Here is a 16,225-nt window from a genome sequence, read left to right on the forward strand (position 1 = left end):
AGAGAACCAGTTCTTGATGCTGTAAGACTCTTGCCAGATGTCTACTTCTTCTAATCTTGCATTTTAGAAATGTATTGAAGAGGTGTGGATAATTAGTGCTACTTAGAATATGTAATTCCTGACAGTGAGGTTTTAGCCTATAATTTGGACTGAAAGCAATTGATTATGCTGGTACATTTTCAAGTGATTAACAAACAGCACGTATCTACACTGAGCTTTTTGTTGCTCCTCTCATTCATCCTTGAAAGTTTGGTTGAAGAGTTGCAAACTTTGCTAAAGAAACTTAGTAAAATAATTAATTGTTATTTTGGGAGGACAAAAAGAATGGCACTAGACACCAGTTCAGAGAAAAATCACAGGAAGGATGTTATAATATCTAAACTTTCTTATATAACATAGAAATGTGAGGCAATTACCGAAAGTATGTGTCACAACGTCTTAATTCACACAGACACAGTTCTTAGTGGCCTTTTGTGAGGCTAGCAACCTCTAGTTGTTAAATAAAGCAACTTGACTGCATCACACTAAAATTGAGGTTTTATTTCAACTCCTCGTTGTTACAATGGAATTGAGGAATGGCGGAGAAAGGCACGCAATGTTTACATTAAGGCACCTTTATCCTTCCCTGCACAGGGATTTTACAAAGTACAAGAAGAGTTACACACAAAACTACTTTAACACACAGCTGCACACATTTTTAAAACTTATACACGCTCTTCAAACTATCTAACAACACACTGCTATAGCTAAATATTAACTAAGATATATTTCACAAAATTGGTGGATCCACACAGTTTATCTATCTTATTTTTAACTTTATTAATAGAGCTCTTCACATGTATCTTTCTGCAGAAATTAGCAGGTTTCTTCTCTCACTTTGCCACGAGCCCAAGGTCGTCTGGCAGATTCCACCGTTATCTCTGAGGCTTCTATCTGGGAAGCTGCCCTTAGCTCTCCTGCTCGAAACCCTGCATGTTCTCCAACAGTATGGGTACAGACTACATTTCTGTACTTCTAACATGGAAGTAGCAAGGACTTTTGGAGACTTGGAGACTGTGATTGTATAGCCTTGAATTACTTCAAGACTGGTGTGCCATGATGGATAATTATAGTCTCTTCAGGAGGGATAGAAATGGCAGGTGAGGTGGGGGGGGGATAGTGGCACTGTATGTAACGCAGGAGCTACAATGTACAGAGCTTACAGTTAGCAATGGCACAGCTGAGAGTCTCTGGGTAAGGATTAAGGGACAAAAAATTAATGTGAATGTCACTGTGGGAGTCTGCTATAGACCTCCCAGCCAGGACAATGACGCCAGTGAGTTATTCTTTGAGGAACTAAGGGATACTTCCAAGTCAACTGCCCTAGTCCTTATGGGGGACTTCAACTTGCTGAATAATAACTGGGAATACCACACAGCTGGCACAAACAGGTCCAGAAGATTGCTAAAACACCTGGATGATAACTTCATGGTACAGGTAATAAGGGAGCCGACTAGGAAAGGTTGCCCTCCTTGATCTGTTGTTTGTTAACAGAAAGGGTCTCATGAATGAAGTGGTGATTGGAGGCCATCTTGGCCACAGAGACACTAAGCGATTGAGTTTAAAATCCCTGATGTCAGGAGTAAAAGTGCCAGCAGAACTTCAATCCTGGCCACGAGGAGAGCAGACTTCAGGCTGCTCGGGAACTAGTGAGTGAGGTCCCCTGGGAAAAAGCTTTTGAAGGTGCTGGGGCCCACCAGTGCTGGTCACTTTTTAAGCACCACCTCCTAAGAGCACATAAGCAGCAATGCATAAATGTCAGAAGTCAAGCAGGAGAGGCAGAAGGCTGGCTTGGCTGAACAGAGATCTGGAGCTAAGGCAAAAAAAGAAAGTGTATGGCAAGTGGAAGCAAGGTTAGGTGACATGGGAAGAATGTGGAGATGCTGCTCATCACTGTAGGGAGAAAATTTGTGTGGCCAAATCTCAACTGGAGTTGAAGCTGCCAGAAATGTGTGGGACAATAAAAGGAGTTTTTTAAAATATGTCAGTAGCAAAACGCATTGCAGAAATAACATCGGCCTATTCCAGGATGAGGATGGTCACCTCACAAACAGGGACAGAGACAAGGCAGAGGTGTTTAATGCTTTCTTTGCCTCTGTCTTCAACACCGGTGACAGGCTAAGGGGGTCCCAGTGCCCCAAGCTGGAGGACCGTGGCTGTGAGAATGATCAACTCCCAGTCGCCCTTGAACTTGTGCGGGATGTGCTGCTCCAGCTGGATCCCTATAAGTCTGTGGGACCAGACTCAAAGAGCTGCTGATGTCATTGTGAGACCTCTCTCAATTATTTTTTGAATGGTCTTGGGAATCTTGAGAGGTCCCAGCTGACTGGAAGCTGGCAAAGGTTGTCCAAATTTTCAAGAAGGATGACCTTGGAAACTATAGGCCTGCCAGTCTCACTTCAGTGACCAGTAAAGTTATGGAGAGGAAGAGTAAAGTTAGGACCATGAACTTAAGGAAAGCAAACTTTTAGCTTTCCTAGGATTTAGTCAATAGGACTCCCTGGGAAACTGCCCTCAGGGATAAGAGAGCAGAACAGAGCTGGCAGATCTTTAAGGAAGTCTTCCATAAAGTGCAAGTGATCCCCAGGAGCAAGAAATCGGGCAAGGAAGGCAAGAGACTGGCATCGCTGAGTAGAGACCTGCTGGTCAAACTAAAGGGCAAGAAAGAAATGCACAGGTACCCTGGGAAAAACATAGAGATCAAGTTCGGTTATGTAGTGATGGGTTCAGGTAGGCCAAGGGGAAGCTGGAGCTGAACCTGGCAGGGAATACAAAGAATAACAGGAAGGGCTTCTACAGGTATGTCAGCCAGAAAAAGAAGGTCAAAGAAGGAATTACCCTCCCAATAAACAACGCTGGTAAACTGGTAACAACAGATGAGGAGAAGGCTGAGGTACTCAAAAACATTTCTGTTTCATCTTCAATGGCAACCTTTCTTCCCACACCTCTTGAGTGGATGGACAGCAGGACAGGGACTGGGAGTGCAAAGCCCTTCCCACTGTAAGTGATGATCAGGTTCCTGACCACCTGAGGAACCTGAATGTACATAAGTCTCTGGGACCCAATGAGATGCATCACAGAGTCCTGAGGGAAATGGCTCTCTATGATATTTGGAAAGTCCTGGCAGTCAGGTGAAGTCCCAGGTGACTGGAAAAGGAGGAACATTGTCCCCTTCTTTAAAAAGGGTAGAAAGGAGGGTCCTGGGAACTACTGTCCTGTCAGCCTCACCTCTGTGTCTGGGAAGACTGTGGAACAGAGCCTCCTGGAACCTCTGCTGAGGCACATGGAGGACAGCGAGGTGATCCGAGACAGCCAGCACGGCTTCACCAGGGTCAAGTCCTACCTGACCAACCCAGTGGCCTTCTATGATGGAGTGACTCCATCAGTGGGCAAGGGAAGGGATACAGATGTCATTTATCCGGCCTTCTGTAAAGCCTTTGACACGGTCCCCCACAACATCCTTCTCTCTAAGTCGGGGAGAGATGGATTTGATGGCTGGACTGTCAGATAGATAAAGAATTGGTTGGATGGTCACATACAGAGGGTCGTGGTCAACAGCTCAAAGTCCCAATGGACATCAGTGACCAATGATGTCCCTTAGGAGTCCCTACTGGGACCAGTGTTATTTAATATCTTCATTAATGACACAAATGAAGGGATCAAGTGCACCACCCTCAGTAGATTTGCAGATGACAGCAAGCTGAGTGTTGCAGTGACATACCTGAAGGACAGGGCCATACAGAGGGACCTGGACAAGCTTGAGAAGTGGCCCATGGGAATCTCATGAGGTTTAACAAGACCAAGTGCTGGTGCTGCACCTGGGTCAGGGCAAACCCCAGTATCAATACAGACTGGGGATGAATAGATCAAGAGCAGCCCTGGGGAGAAGGACTTGGGGGTGCTGGTGGATGAGACTGGACATGACCCAGCAATGTGCACTTGCAGTCCAGAAAGCCAATTGTGTCCTGGGCTCTATCAAAAGCATCATGGCCAGCAGGTCTAGGGAGGTGATTCTGCTCCTCTACTCTGCTCTGGTGAGACCCCACCTGCAGTGCTGCATCCAGCTCTGAGGTCACTAGCACAGGAAGGAAATGGACATGTTGAAGCGAGTCCAGAGGAGGCCACCAAGATGATCACAAGGCTGGAGCACCATTCCTATAAAGAAAGGCTGATAGAGTTTGGGCTGTGTGATGGGGCTCTGAGCAACCTGATCTAGTGGAAGGTGTCCCAAAAACAGATATGAAGCTTTAAAGCTTAACACATCCAGGAGCAAGGCCAACAAGGAGAACCTGCACCAGCAGTGCATGGTGGTTACTATAAAAAGAAATCTTGTGTGATCGTAGTGGGTGACTCTCTGTTAAGGGGCTCTGAGGCGCCCATCTGCTGGCCTGAGAGGCATGAGAAGTTTGCTGCCTAATGGGGGCTGGGATTTGTGTTGTTGCCGAGAGAGTACCCCAACTTTTCAAAAGCACAGACTACTACTTGCTATTACTTTTTCATGTGGGTACAAATGATGCCACAAGCCAAAAAACAGGTAGGATCAAGGAAGACTATAAAGTCCTCATGAGGCAGGTGAAAAACATTGGTGTCCAAGTCATCTTCTCATCTATCCTACTGGTCAGAGAAATGGAGACAGACAGAAGCAGATGCATAGTGCAAATCAATGTCTGGCTTCATGACTGGTGCCGTCAAGAAGGTTTTTGCCTTTATGACAATGGGTTGTGCTTGAATGAATGTGGCCTGTTAGGGAGGGATGGGATCCACCTGTCTAAAAAGGGCAAGAGAATCTTTAGCAGCAGACTGGCCAATTTGATGGGATGGGCTTTAAACTGAAGGACTCAGGGGGTGGGGTCCAAAGTGGCAGTGCTCCTGCCATTGCTTCCTCCTGTGCAGTAGGTGATACTGATCATTGCAGTAAAAGATGTTCCTTGACTGCCTCTCAAGATGAGGATCAAAGGGCAAACCACACCAAGGGTGTATATGGCTGTGGGGAATCCTCTTATACCCCTTCTAGGGAACCTGCATGCTCAATTAACTCTCTGAAGTGCCTGTATAGAATTGCATGCAGCACAGGGAATAAACAAAAAGAACTGGAAATCTCTGTGTGGTCACAGGGCCATGATCTCATTATTATGACAGAGACATGGTGGGATAGCTCACATGACTGGAATGTTGTCATGGATAGATCTGTACTTTTCAGAAAGGACAGGTCAGTGAGGCAAGGTGGTGGAGTTGCTCGTTATGTGAGAGAACAACTGGAATGTATCAAGGTCTACCCAGGGACAGATGAACGAGTTGAAAATTTATGGATGAGAATTAAGGGACAGGCTTATATGGGTGACACTATTGTGGGTGTTTACTACAGGCCACCTGATCAGGAGGAGGAAGTTGATGAGGCTTTCTATAGGCAACTGGAAATAGCCTCATGGTCACGGGCTCTGGTTCTCCTGGGGAACTGCAACCACCTTGCTATTTGTTGGAGGGACAACACAGCCTGGCACACACAGTCCAGGAAGTTCCTGCAGATTATTGAAGATAACTTTTTGATGCAAGTGGTGGAAGAGCTAATGAGAAGTGTTGCTGGACCTTGTACAAACAAACTAGGAGGGACTGGTTGAAGATGTAATGTTTGGGGGCAGTCTTGGCTGTAGCGACCATGAGATGGTGGAACTCAGGAACCTGCATGGGAGAAGTAAAGTAGTAAGCAGGTCTAGAACCCTGAACTTCTGGAGAGCCAACTTTGGCCTCTTCAGAGACATGGTTAGAGGAATCCCATGGGATAGGGCTCTAGAAGAGAAGGGAGTCCAAGAGAGTTTGTCAGTATTTAAGCACCACTTCCTCAAAGCTCAAGACCAGTGCATCCCCATGATGAAGAAATCAGGCAAAGGGGGCAGGACACCTGCATGGATCAGCAGGGAGCTCCTAGTAAATATCAAATGCAAAAAAGAAATTTATGGAATGTTGAAAAAGGGACAGGCCATGTGGGAGGACTATAGGAACATCATCAGAGTATGCTGGGACGTGAGGAGGAAGGCCAAGGCCCACTTGGAATTGAGTCTGGCAAAGGACATTGTGCTGGTTTAAAGGCGAACCAGCAGGGGAAATGAACTCACCACGAGAGAGATTATAAGTCAGAGCTAAAATTTAATAATAATATTACAATAAATACACTGACACAAAAGGGAAATTGCTTTCAACTCACAAAACCCCAGCAGTATAACCCAGTGTCCTGGGGCACAAACCCAAGGGGGTTTGTTTGCTCTTGTGCTGAGACCCCTGTGGTTCCCCCAAGTCCAGAGCAAAAGGAAATGAAAAAAACCCTGTTGGTGCAGGCGAGGGCTGTGGTCTGGGCGAGAGCAGTGATCTCCTCCTGTTGAGGTCCTGCTGCTGCTCTGGATCCGACGAGAAGTTCCTGAGGTCTTCTTACCCACCACTTATGTACCCTCAGGGAGCACCCAGTCCCTCCCGCTGGGCGGGGACTCACACAATGGGAGATTAACTCTGGGAGCCAGGGGGTGTTGAACTGTTGATGGCCCATTAGCAGCCATGCCCCCCTCAGGCTGGGTGTGAAGGTGATAATGGCTCCCTGGGCAGCTGCTGTTAATGGTCTATTGTCCTTGGGGAATGAATAGAGGGGGTAGAATACACAGCTTTGATCACCCCCACACAGGGTTAGCTGGTCCCTCCTGCTGAACTAGGACAGACATCAGGGACAAAAAGGGCTTCTACAAGTATATCAACAGCAAGAGGAAGATTAGGGAAAATGTGGGGCTGCTGCTGATTCACATGGATGTCCTGGTGACAGAAAACACAAGAGAAGGTGGAATTAGTGAATGCCTTCTTTGCTTCAGGGTTTCAGGAGTCCCAGACCTCAGAGGTAAGAGAAGAAGGCCAGAGAAAGGAAGCCTTCCCCTGGTTGTAGAGAGTTGGGTGAGAGATCGGCCAGAAAGACTTAATACCCATAAATCCACGGGCCCTGATGGGATGCACCCATGGGTGTTGAGGGATCTGGCAGATGTTGTTGCTCTGCCACTCTCCATCATTGAAAAATCATGGAGAATGGGAGAGGTGCCTGATAATTGGAGGAAGACCAGTGTTACTCCCATCTTCAAAAAGGGCAAGGAGGACCCAGGAAACTACCGGCCAGTCAGCCTCACCTCCGTCCCTGGAAAGGTGATGGAACAGGTCATTGTGGAGGTCATCACCAAGCATGTAGAAGAAAGAAGGTCACTGGGAGCAGTCAGCATGGATTCACCAAGGGGAAACCATACTTGACCAATGTGATAGCCTTCTATAATGGCATGACAGGATGGGTTGACGAGCAGTGAATATTGTCTACCTCGAATTCAGCAAGGCTTTTGACACTATCTCCCATAACATCCCCATAGATAAGCTCAGGAAATGTGGGTTAGATGAATGGATAGTGACATGGATCAAGAACTGGATGAATGGCAGAGCTCAGAGGGTGGTGATCAGCAGAGTAGAATCCAGTTGGAGGCCTGTAGTCAGTGATATTCCCCAGGGATCAATAATGGTTCCAGCCTTATTCAACTTGTTTATCAATGTCCTGGATGAAGGGATAGAATGGATCCTGAGCAAGTTTTCTGATGATACAAAACTGGGGGGAGTGGCTGATACACCTGAAGGCTGTGCTGCTATTCAACAGGACCTTGATAGGCTGGAGAATTGGGCAGAGAGAAACCTAATGAGATTCAACAAGGGCAAATGTAGGGTCCTGCACCTGGGGAAGAATAACCCCACATACCAGGACAGATTGGGGGCTGACCTACTAGAGAGCAGCTCTGCAAAGAAGGACCTGGGAAGTCTTGGTGGATGACAAGTTGACCATGAGCCGGCATTGTGCCCTTGCAGCCATTTTTATTGCAGTTAGGCATGACAATTCTTGACTTCTTTTCACTGGGCAGGGCCAAACAATTCACATTGATTTTATTTTTTTGTTTTTTAGCAATCATTTACATATCAAATAATATTATTGTTTCTTGCACTAATCTAGTCTTGAACAGACTGAATACCACCATTTCTCTCTATCATCTTTGGATAAGTAATAATTTCTGAGCTTATAATTTCCTTTGTTTTTTTAATCTGAATTCTAATTGGTTTGTATTTGTCTTGATGTTGTACTGCCCTAAGTCATAGATACAACTCTATTTAAAGACATAGAAGGATGAGTAGTCAGGAAAGTACTGTAGACAACCTTGTATGATACTACTGTCATATGAATATAGCTGCTTTTTTGGTAATAATTTAGATTTGTGTTCAAGCTGTCTTTCTGTAGAGCTTATCTATTTTCTTCTCGTGTTGTTAATTTATTTTTTCCCAGATGAATAAAAACCTTGTGCTGCTTCTTAGTGAATTTTTTTTGTTTCAAAAGGTTATTCCACCTGGTCAAGAAAAGTATAAATTTTGATTCTGTTTTTAAAAGCAGTTGTGGTCCTTAAAAACTCAACACCAAAAGCTCATTGTGGTCTTCAGATTAATAAAATACTCCCTAATTCTGTTACATGAAAAGTTATTAATGACAAATACTTAATACCTTTTCCAGCTTCTGACTCCAAAAAATTATTTCATAGAATCATAAAATGGTTTGGATTGGAAGGGACCTTAAAGATCATCTAGTTCCAACTCCCCTGCCACAGGCAGGGACACCTTCCACTAGACCAGGTTACTCAGAGCTTCATCTAACCTGGCCTTGAACACATCCACAGCTTCTCTGGGCAATCTGTGCCAGGGCCTCACCACCCTCAGGAGAGCAGAGTAGAGGGGCAGAGTAGAGTAGAGGGGCAGAATCACAGAATCATTTGGGTTGGAAAAGACCTCTAAGATCATCAAGTCCAACTGTTAACCTAACACTGTCAGGTCCACCACTAAACCGTGTCCTTAAGATCCACATCTACATGTCTTTTAAATACTTTTTAATCTGGTCAGTGGGAACTTCACTGGACTGCCACCACTTCTCAGATATGATAAATAGCAGCTTAGCCACTTCCTCTGCCAGTTTCTCCAGGATGGATCTCATCAGGTCCCATGAACTTGTGCATCTTCAGGTTCCTTAGATGTTCTCAACCCTGATCTTCTACAGCAGGCAGTTCTTCATTCTCCCAATCTGTGCTTTCAACTTCTGTAACTTGGGCGGTGTGACTGGAGTACTTGCCAGTGAAGACTGAGGCAAAAAAGTTGTGTGAGTACCTCAGTCTTTTATGCCTTCTGGGTAACCAGGTCTCTTGTTTCCTTCAGGAGAGGGCCCACATTTTCCCTAGTCTTCCTCTTATCACTGACGTACCTATAGAAGCTTTTCTTGCCCTTGATGTCCCTGGCCAGGTTTAATTCTGTCAGGGCTTTGACTCTCCTAACTTGATCCCTGGCTCCTCGGACTATCTCTTTGTATTCCTCCCAGGCTACCTGTCCCTGCTCCCACCCCCTGTAGCCTTCCTTTTTGTGTTTGAATTTATCCAGGAGCTCCTTGTTCATTCATGCAGGCCTCCTGGCATTTTTACCTCTTTATTGGTATGCATCATTCCTGAACTTGGAGGAGACAATCTTTGAATATTAACCAGCTTTCTTGGGCCTCTCTTCCCTCCCGGTCTTTATCCTGTGGTACTCTGCCAAGGAGATCCTGGAAGAGACCAAAATCTGCTCTACTCAAGTCCAGGGTAGCTTTTGCTGTTTGCCCTCCTCGCTGCCTTAAGGATCTCAAACTCTGCCATTTCATGGTCACTGCAGCCCAGGATGCTCTTGAGCTTCGCATTCACCACCAGCCCCTCCTTGTTGGTGAGAACAAGGTCCATCAAGGAAGTTGCCATCAATGTTTTCCAGGAACCTCCTGAATTGTTTATGCCCTGCTGTGTTGTCCCTCCAGCTGATGTTGGACCATGAGGACCAGGGTTTGTCAACATGAGGCTGCTCCTATCTTTCTGTAGAGGGCCTCATCCACTCGGTCTTCCTGTTTGGGCAGTCTGTAGCAGACTCCCATTGTAATGACCCCTGTCCCTGCCCTCCCTTTTAATTCTGACCCATAAGCTCTCGGTCAGCTCCTCATTCATCCCCAGGCAGAGTTCCACACACTCCAGCTGGTCATTGACATAGAGGGCAACACCACCTCCTCATTTCCGCTGCCTGTCTTTCCTAAAGAGCCTGTATCCTTCCATTCCAACACTCAAGTCACAGGAGTTGTCTCGCCACACCTCTGTGATGCCAAAAAGATCATAGACCTTCAGGCATGGGCACATCTTTAGTTCCTCCTGTTTATTCCCCATGCTGTGTGTGTTTGCATAGAGGCATTTAAGTTGGGCCCCCAATGAAACTGACTTTCTCTCTGGAGTGGCTGGAATTCCTTGGTGTCGTCCTACAGGTGCTCTCCTGCTGACTTGCGATCCCTCTCCAGGCTCTGGGCATCTCTTGCTGGCTCTGGCATTTAATTGGTTGGAGTGGGACAGCACATCACTAGCAATTCTGATGATGTTCCTTTCCCCCACCACATCCAGTCTAAAGCCCTACCAATAAGCCCTCCTAGCTTCTGGCCAAAGACTCTCTTCCCCTTTGAGAGGTGAATCCGATCTGATGCCAGCAGGCCTGGTGCCATCTAGGCCATCCCACTGTCAAAGAAACAAAAATTTTGGTGGTGACACCAGCCATGGAATGATGTATTAATAGACTGAATGCATCCCCTTCTTTCAATGTCGCTGCCTGCAACTGAAAGAATAGAGGAGAAAACTACTCCAGAATCCTTCACCAACCATCCCAAGGCCCTGAAGTCCCTTTTGGTTGCCCTTGGACTATGTGTTGAGACTTCATTGCCACACACAGGGAGGACCACTAACGGGTAGTAGTCTGAGGCCTAAACCAGGCTAGGAAGTTTCCTGGTGACATTCTTCACCATGCAGAGCCTCACACCTATTATACAGAGGTACCTGAGAGGGTGAGGAGGGCAGGGAGTGCTTTTGCCTGTTTTCCCGAGCAAGGACTTTCCTCTATTCACCGCTTTCTATCGACCCCTTCAGCTTGGCAGAGTAAGGATACAGGACCCTCTTGATCTGGGTTTCTTTCCAGTGGCTGTTCCTGTCTCAGGGAGGCCAGAGCATGGTTCCACCAGTCTGTCTCCTCCTCATAGTCCTTAATACTTCTCAACCTTTCTATCTCCTGTCTCAGCTCCACCACCAGGCTGAGCAGATCATCCACCTGGTCACACCTCACCCAGCTGTCATCTCTAGTGCCATCCAATACCAGTGCCAGGCTCTGACTCTCCCTGCAGCCTGAGATCTGGACAGCTGCATGTTTTTGTGGCAGCTCTGTCTGTTTTGCCACATTGTGTCTGGTGAGTGCTGAGGACATGGGTCCCTGCTGAGTGGTTACCACACCCAGGCTTCTCCTGAGAGGGCGTTGAGCACCAATTGAGCTCTGGAGCTAGTAAGGGGACTTAGCCCTTCCTGTGTGCCCTGCCGTGCAAACTGCCATGCAATCTGCACTGCCCTGCCACACCCTGTTCACCTGAACTCCCTGTAGACATTTAAATCTGTCAGGGTTTCCCATGGCAATGCCCACGTGCCAGTTCCTGGCACTTCTCTTGGCATTCGTCAAAGTTTCCCTGACTCTGGGAAACACCTGTCCAGCTCTTTCTAGTGCTGAGTCCCCAGAATTCACCGTACCTGCTGCTGCTGTTGCTGCTGTGGCTGCTATCGCCACGTGCTTCACCTTCTGATTTCTCCAAGTCTATCCAAAGATAAAAAGAACCACCTCATCTGTTGCTGCAGTGTTATTTTTAGCATGAGAAATACCAAATTAATACAAATAAGAAGAATCTTGTCAAATTTGCTTAAAAGCTTAGGACAAGGGAGAATCAAATTACTCTTTTATTTAATGTGTAACTGTGAAAAATAGTAAATGTTTCACTGTTGTAACTTCTTAAGTATTTCTCTAAGAGATAATTCAAGAGTAAAATGTCAAGAAGATCTCTTTGAAAAGTTTTGTGCTGCCTTTAATATTTGTAGAAACAAAGATGCGGCCTGTATTGAAGCTGAAAAAACGTGGAATAAAAGAACTGCTTAGAGACAATTTATCTTTAAACAGCGAAGGTATTTATTGCGACATCGGGGACTAGCCAGCTAGCACTTGACAAACTAGCCCGACCTGAGAATACAAAGTAAGCTATTTTATACATTCTAAAGGCATGGTTACAACATTTTATTATACTTATTAATGACTTCTTTACCTTTCTTTGTTTGCTGACCTAGCTCCTCCAAGTGTACAAAGTCCTGGCTCTAAGCCCCCTATATCTAGTTTAAACATCTGAGCTATCCGATTCATAGCCCAGTGGTCTATTGTATATTATTCCTTAACATTTTCTATAATGAGAAGACTTTGGTCCAGTAACCAGAACAGAACAAGTTATTAACCACTGTTTCTAGAATGTACTTCTAGTAAAACAGGCAGAACAAATATTAGGCAATTGCCTTTTCCTAGCTCAGCAGGGCAGGATGTTTTTACCAAGTAAGCCATCGTTTTAACTTTTTGTGCCTTGCTCGGCCATCATTTTCTCCTATTTCTTTATGATTTATGAATTCTTTCATGAAGCCTTAGAGTTGGATGCTCTTGGTACAGGTTTTGCATTACCCAGATTAGTTGTATTCTTTTAGCAATGACACTCAACTAGCACCATAACCATACATTAACTAGGGATATTAAAATTATTGCTCCCAACAGAACTATGATGGGACGTATAAGAACGTGAAACACTTGTGTTGCTGTGGGAGAATATCCTACAAAAATATCTCACAAGTGATGTTTTCCTACTTTTTCTACTTTAGTCAGTATATTTTTTATACTTTCAGTGTCATGTTTTACTTGCCAAAGCATACGTTAGGTGGTTCTATTTACTTCTTGTACCATTTTCTCTATATCAGGATGTTTAAGCATTTTCTGGAAAAGGTTAATGTCCATGCCTATTTGCAATTTGGGTACATCATGATACAGTAAGTAATCATTTTTATTCAACTGTTTAGTAGTGATAGGCACTGTGTAATCAAAATCACAACCTATTATTTGAGTAAAATTACAGACACAAAAATTAGTACCATTCGTTATTTCTTGACAACTATCAAGTATTGTGTTGATACAACTATCAACTATTGTGTTGATACAATAAGCTCTAATACATGTACATCCATTGCCTACATAATATATCTGTGATTGAGCTTTAGTCTGCGGAAACATTTCAAAAGTACATATGCTATCTTTGGTATCCAAGCATAAATCTTCATTTTCTACTATAGCATTCTCACAAACATATCCTAACTGTCCTCTAGGAATGCAAGCTTCCATGCTAATCAATTGCCATTTTCTTTTATTTTGATTATAACTTCCCAAACATTATGACCTATTGGTCTAATGATTACATCTTGATGTATGGCTCCTAATGTCAAAACAGGAAAGATAGTTTGTTTTTTAGCTGCACTAATAGTGAGTACATACACCTCAATCTGTTCATGTTGTGAATTGTAAGTGAAGTTTACTAACTGCCACCATGCCTGGTGATTTTTCTCAAATTGAGTTGTAGAACTGTTTCTAGCTATAATTTCTCTTATTTCTTGAGATAGTATTCCCAAGGTCCCTTCTCTAAGTATTCCTGCAGCTACAGATTGTATCCATTGCTGAGTTTGGACAAACTGAATAGTAAGGGCAACTTTTCTGCTTATTCCACTTGTATAGTCGATAATCTTTATAAAATCCTCTGCCGTATGGTTTGCCACTAGCATTAGTAATTTAACTGTTAATGATAGTTTCTACCATAGTAAGTAAGGATGATCTCAGGGGTACTTTGAGCTTTCCTAGATCAGAGGTGACAGCACTAAGCTTATTTACTGAGACTTCTTGATCTATTGTATTTAACACACCTAGGCCTGTTCCAATCCGTCCTGCTACGTCTCTTTGATGTCTGTTATGATGGGATCTGGCTTCTAGCCATGTACTCCATCCTTTGAGGCTCTGGAGTATAAAGGGTTGGCAGTCCTTTTCTATGAGGGATATGTTTGCCTGGATATTTACCTGAACTCTTTTTAATGAGTATGTGGGATCTAAAAGTAGCTTTTGTTCATTTGACTGCCTAATTACATAAGGTCCTACAAAAGTTAGATTATGTATGTTATTACAAGTCGGGGGGAAGATTTGTAGGATGTGGAGTTTTCTCAGCTGGAGATTAGCTGATACATTAACACCTCTGTACCCTATTTGTATTTCATCCCCAGGTTTCCCTATCAAGATATCAAATGGTTTGCTATCTGGGGGGTTCTGAATCAATTTCTAGTCTTGTTGTTTGTATGACTTGTTGTTGCGCAAAACATATACAGCCAAATTTATATCAGACTTTTTATGGCCATCAATGTAAAGACCACTTCCAGCACTGCTGGAGTATCCAATATGAGCGTCAGACCATGGCCATTCTGGTGTAGCAACTTGAATCAAAGTCATCATACTTATCAAAATTCCAATGACTAGTGTCGAGTGAGTCTGAGGGTAGTTGGTCCTACAGGTTCTGAGGTCCATGGTTTCTCAGGGGCTTTCTTGACTCAAGAGTAGTGAATCCAGGTGGGTTGTTCTTTTATCCGAACTGCTGTGAATGTAGTCAGCAAAACCTGGAAGGGTCCATCCCACTTTTCTTGTAGAGGGTCTCCTGAAAAATTCTTAACATATACCAAATCACCAGGGGTAAATGGATGCAGTTTACAGTCAGGTTGTTTAGTCTGGTGTTCCAACACCACAGTAGAATTTTTATCTAACTGTTTTCCTACAGTCATAATATAATTATGAACATGTTGATTGCCAATCTGATCCAAGGCTTCCCTTCTAATACTGTTCATTCCATATGGTCTGCCATAGAGAATTTCAAATTGACTTAACTTTTCTTTTGATCTCAGTTTGACTCTGATTTGAATTAAAGCAATAGGTAAAGCTTGGTACCAATACAAATTTGTTTCTTGACATATTTTAGCTATTTGCTGTTTGATGATTTATCTTTTCCATTTGCCCGCTTGCTTGGGGTCTATATGGGGTATGCAATTGCCACTTAGTTTGTAGTGCTTTACTTTTTGCTTGTACAATCTGTGCACAAAAGTGTGAACCTCTATCCAAGGATATGCTTCTAGGTACTCCTAATGGTGGTATTATTTCATTTAACAAGATCTTAACTACCTCCCTTGATTCGTTAGTTCTGCATGGGAATGCTTCTGGCCACCCAGAAAAGGTATCTGTTAAAACCAAGAGATAACGGAAACCCCCCTTTCTTGGAAGTTCAGAAAAATCAATTTGACAAATTTCACCTGGAAAGTGTTCTTTGCTTATTGCCCCTTGCTGTATTTTAGTTCCTGTATTTGGGTTATTTTTCAAACAAATTTCGCATTGAGATGTGACTTATTTTATTGTGGTAAACAGGTTTGGCCCTGCTACTTGAGTTCTCAAATGCTGATAAAAAGATTCTAATCCCCAGTGTGTTTTATCATACTCAGCTTTCACAAAATGCCACAGTAAGTTCTCTGGTAGCACTAACTGGCTTGTTTTCAATTGACCCCATCCGTTTTCTAAAAGCTTTCCTCCATTCTCATGTATCCACTTATAATCTTATTCCTGATACTCTACCTGTCTGTCTGTTTTTATTTCTTCTGGCACTAGGGCTGCTACTTCCTCTTCTTTACTCTTTTCAGCAGCTTGCCTGGCTTCACTGCCAGCTTTTCTGTTACCTACTTCTGGGACAGTGTTACATTTCAGGTGTACCCAGCAGTGCATTTTGGCCACTTTTGATGGGAGTTGAACAGCTTCTAACAATCGTAGAATTTCTTCAGCATATTTTACAGCTTTTCCTTGAGCAGTTAAAAGTCCCCGCTCTTTCCAGATTGCTCCATGAGCATGCACAATGCCAAAAGCATATTTAGAGTCAGTTCAAATGTTAATTTATTTTCCTTTTGCCAGTTCTAAAGCTGAAATGAGAGCTATCAGTTTTGCTTTCTGGGCTGAAGTTCTTGTGGGCAAGGGATTTGATTTGATTACCTGATTACTGGTGGTTACAGCATACCCAGATATCCTTACACCCTGTTTGACAAAACTGCTGCCATCAGAGAAACAATTTTCTGCTTCCAGGAGTGGTTCTTCTTTGAGGTCTGGACGACTAGAATATATTGCC

At 44.0% G+C, this 16,225-nt stretch overlaps 1 protein-coding gene across 2 annotated transcripts in view; it reads left to right on the top strand.

Annotated features, from left to right (window-relative positions):
• LOC139683003 (nipped-B-like protein) overlaps window positions 1-16,225 on the top strand; it is a 184,061-nt gene that overhangs the window by 53,714 nt on the left and 114,122 nt on the right. The window lies entirely within an intron of this gene.

Source organism: Pithys albifrons, chromosome 26, assembly GCF_047495875.1.
Source record: "Pithys albifrons albifrons isolate INPA30051 chromosome 26, PitAlb_v1, whole genome shotgun sequence".
NCBI classification, from domain to species: domain Eukaryota; kingdom Metazoa; phylum Chordata; class Aves; order Passeriformes; family Thamnophilidae; genus Pithys; species Pithys albifrons.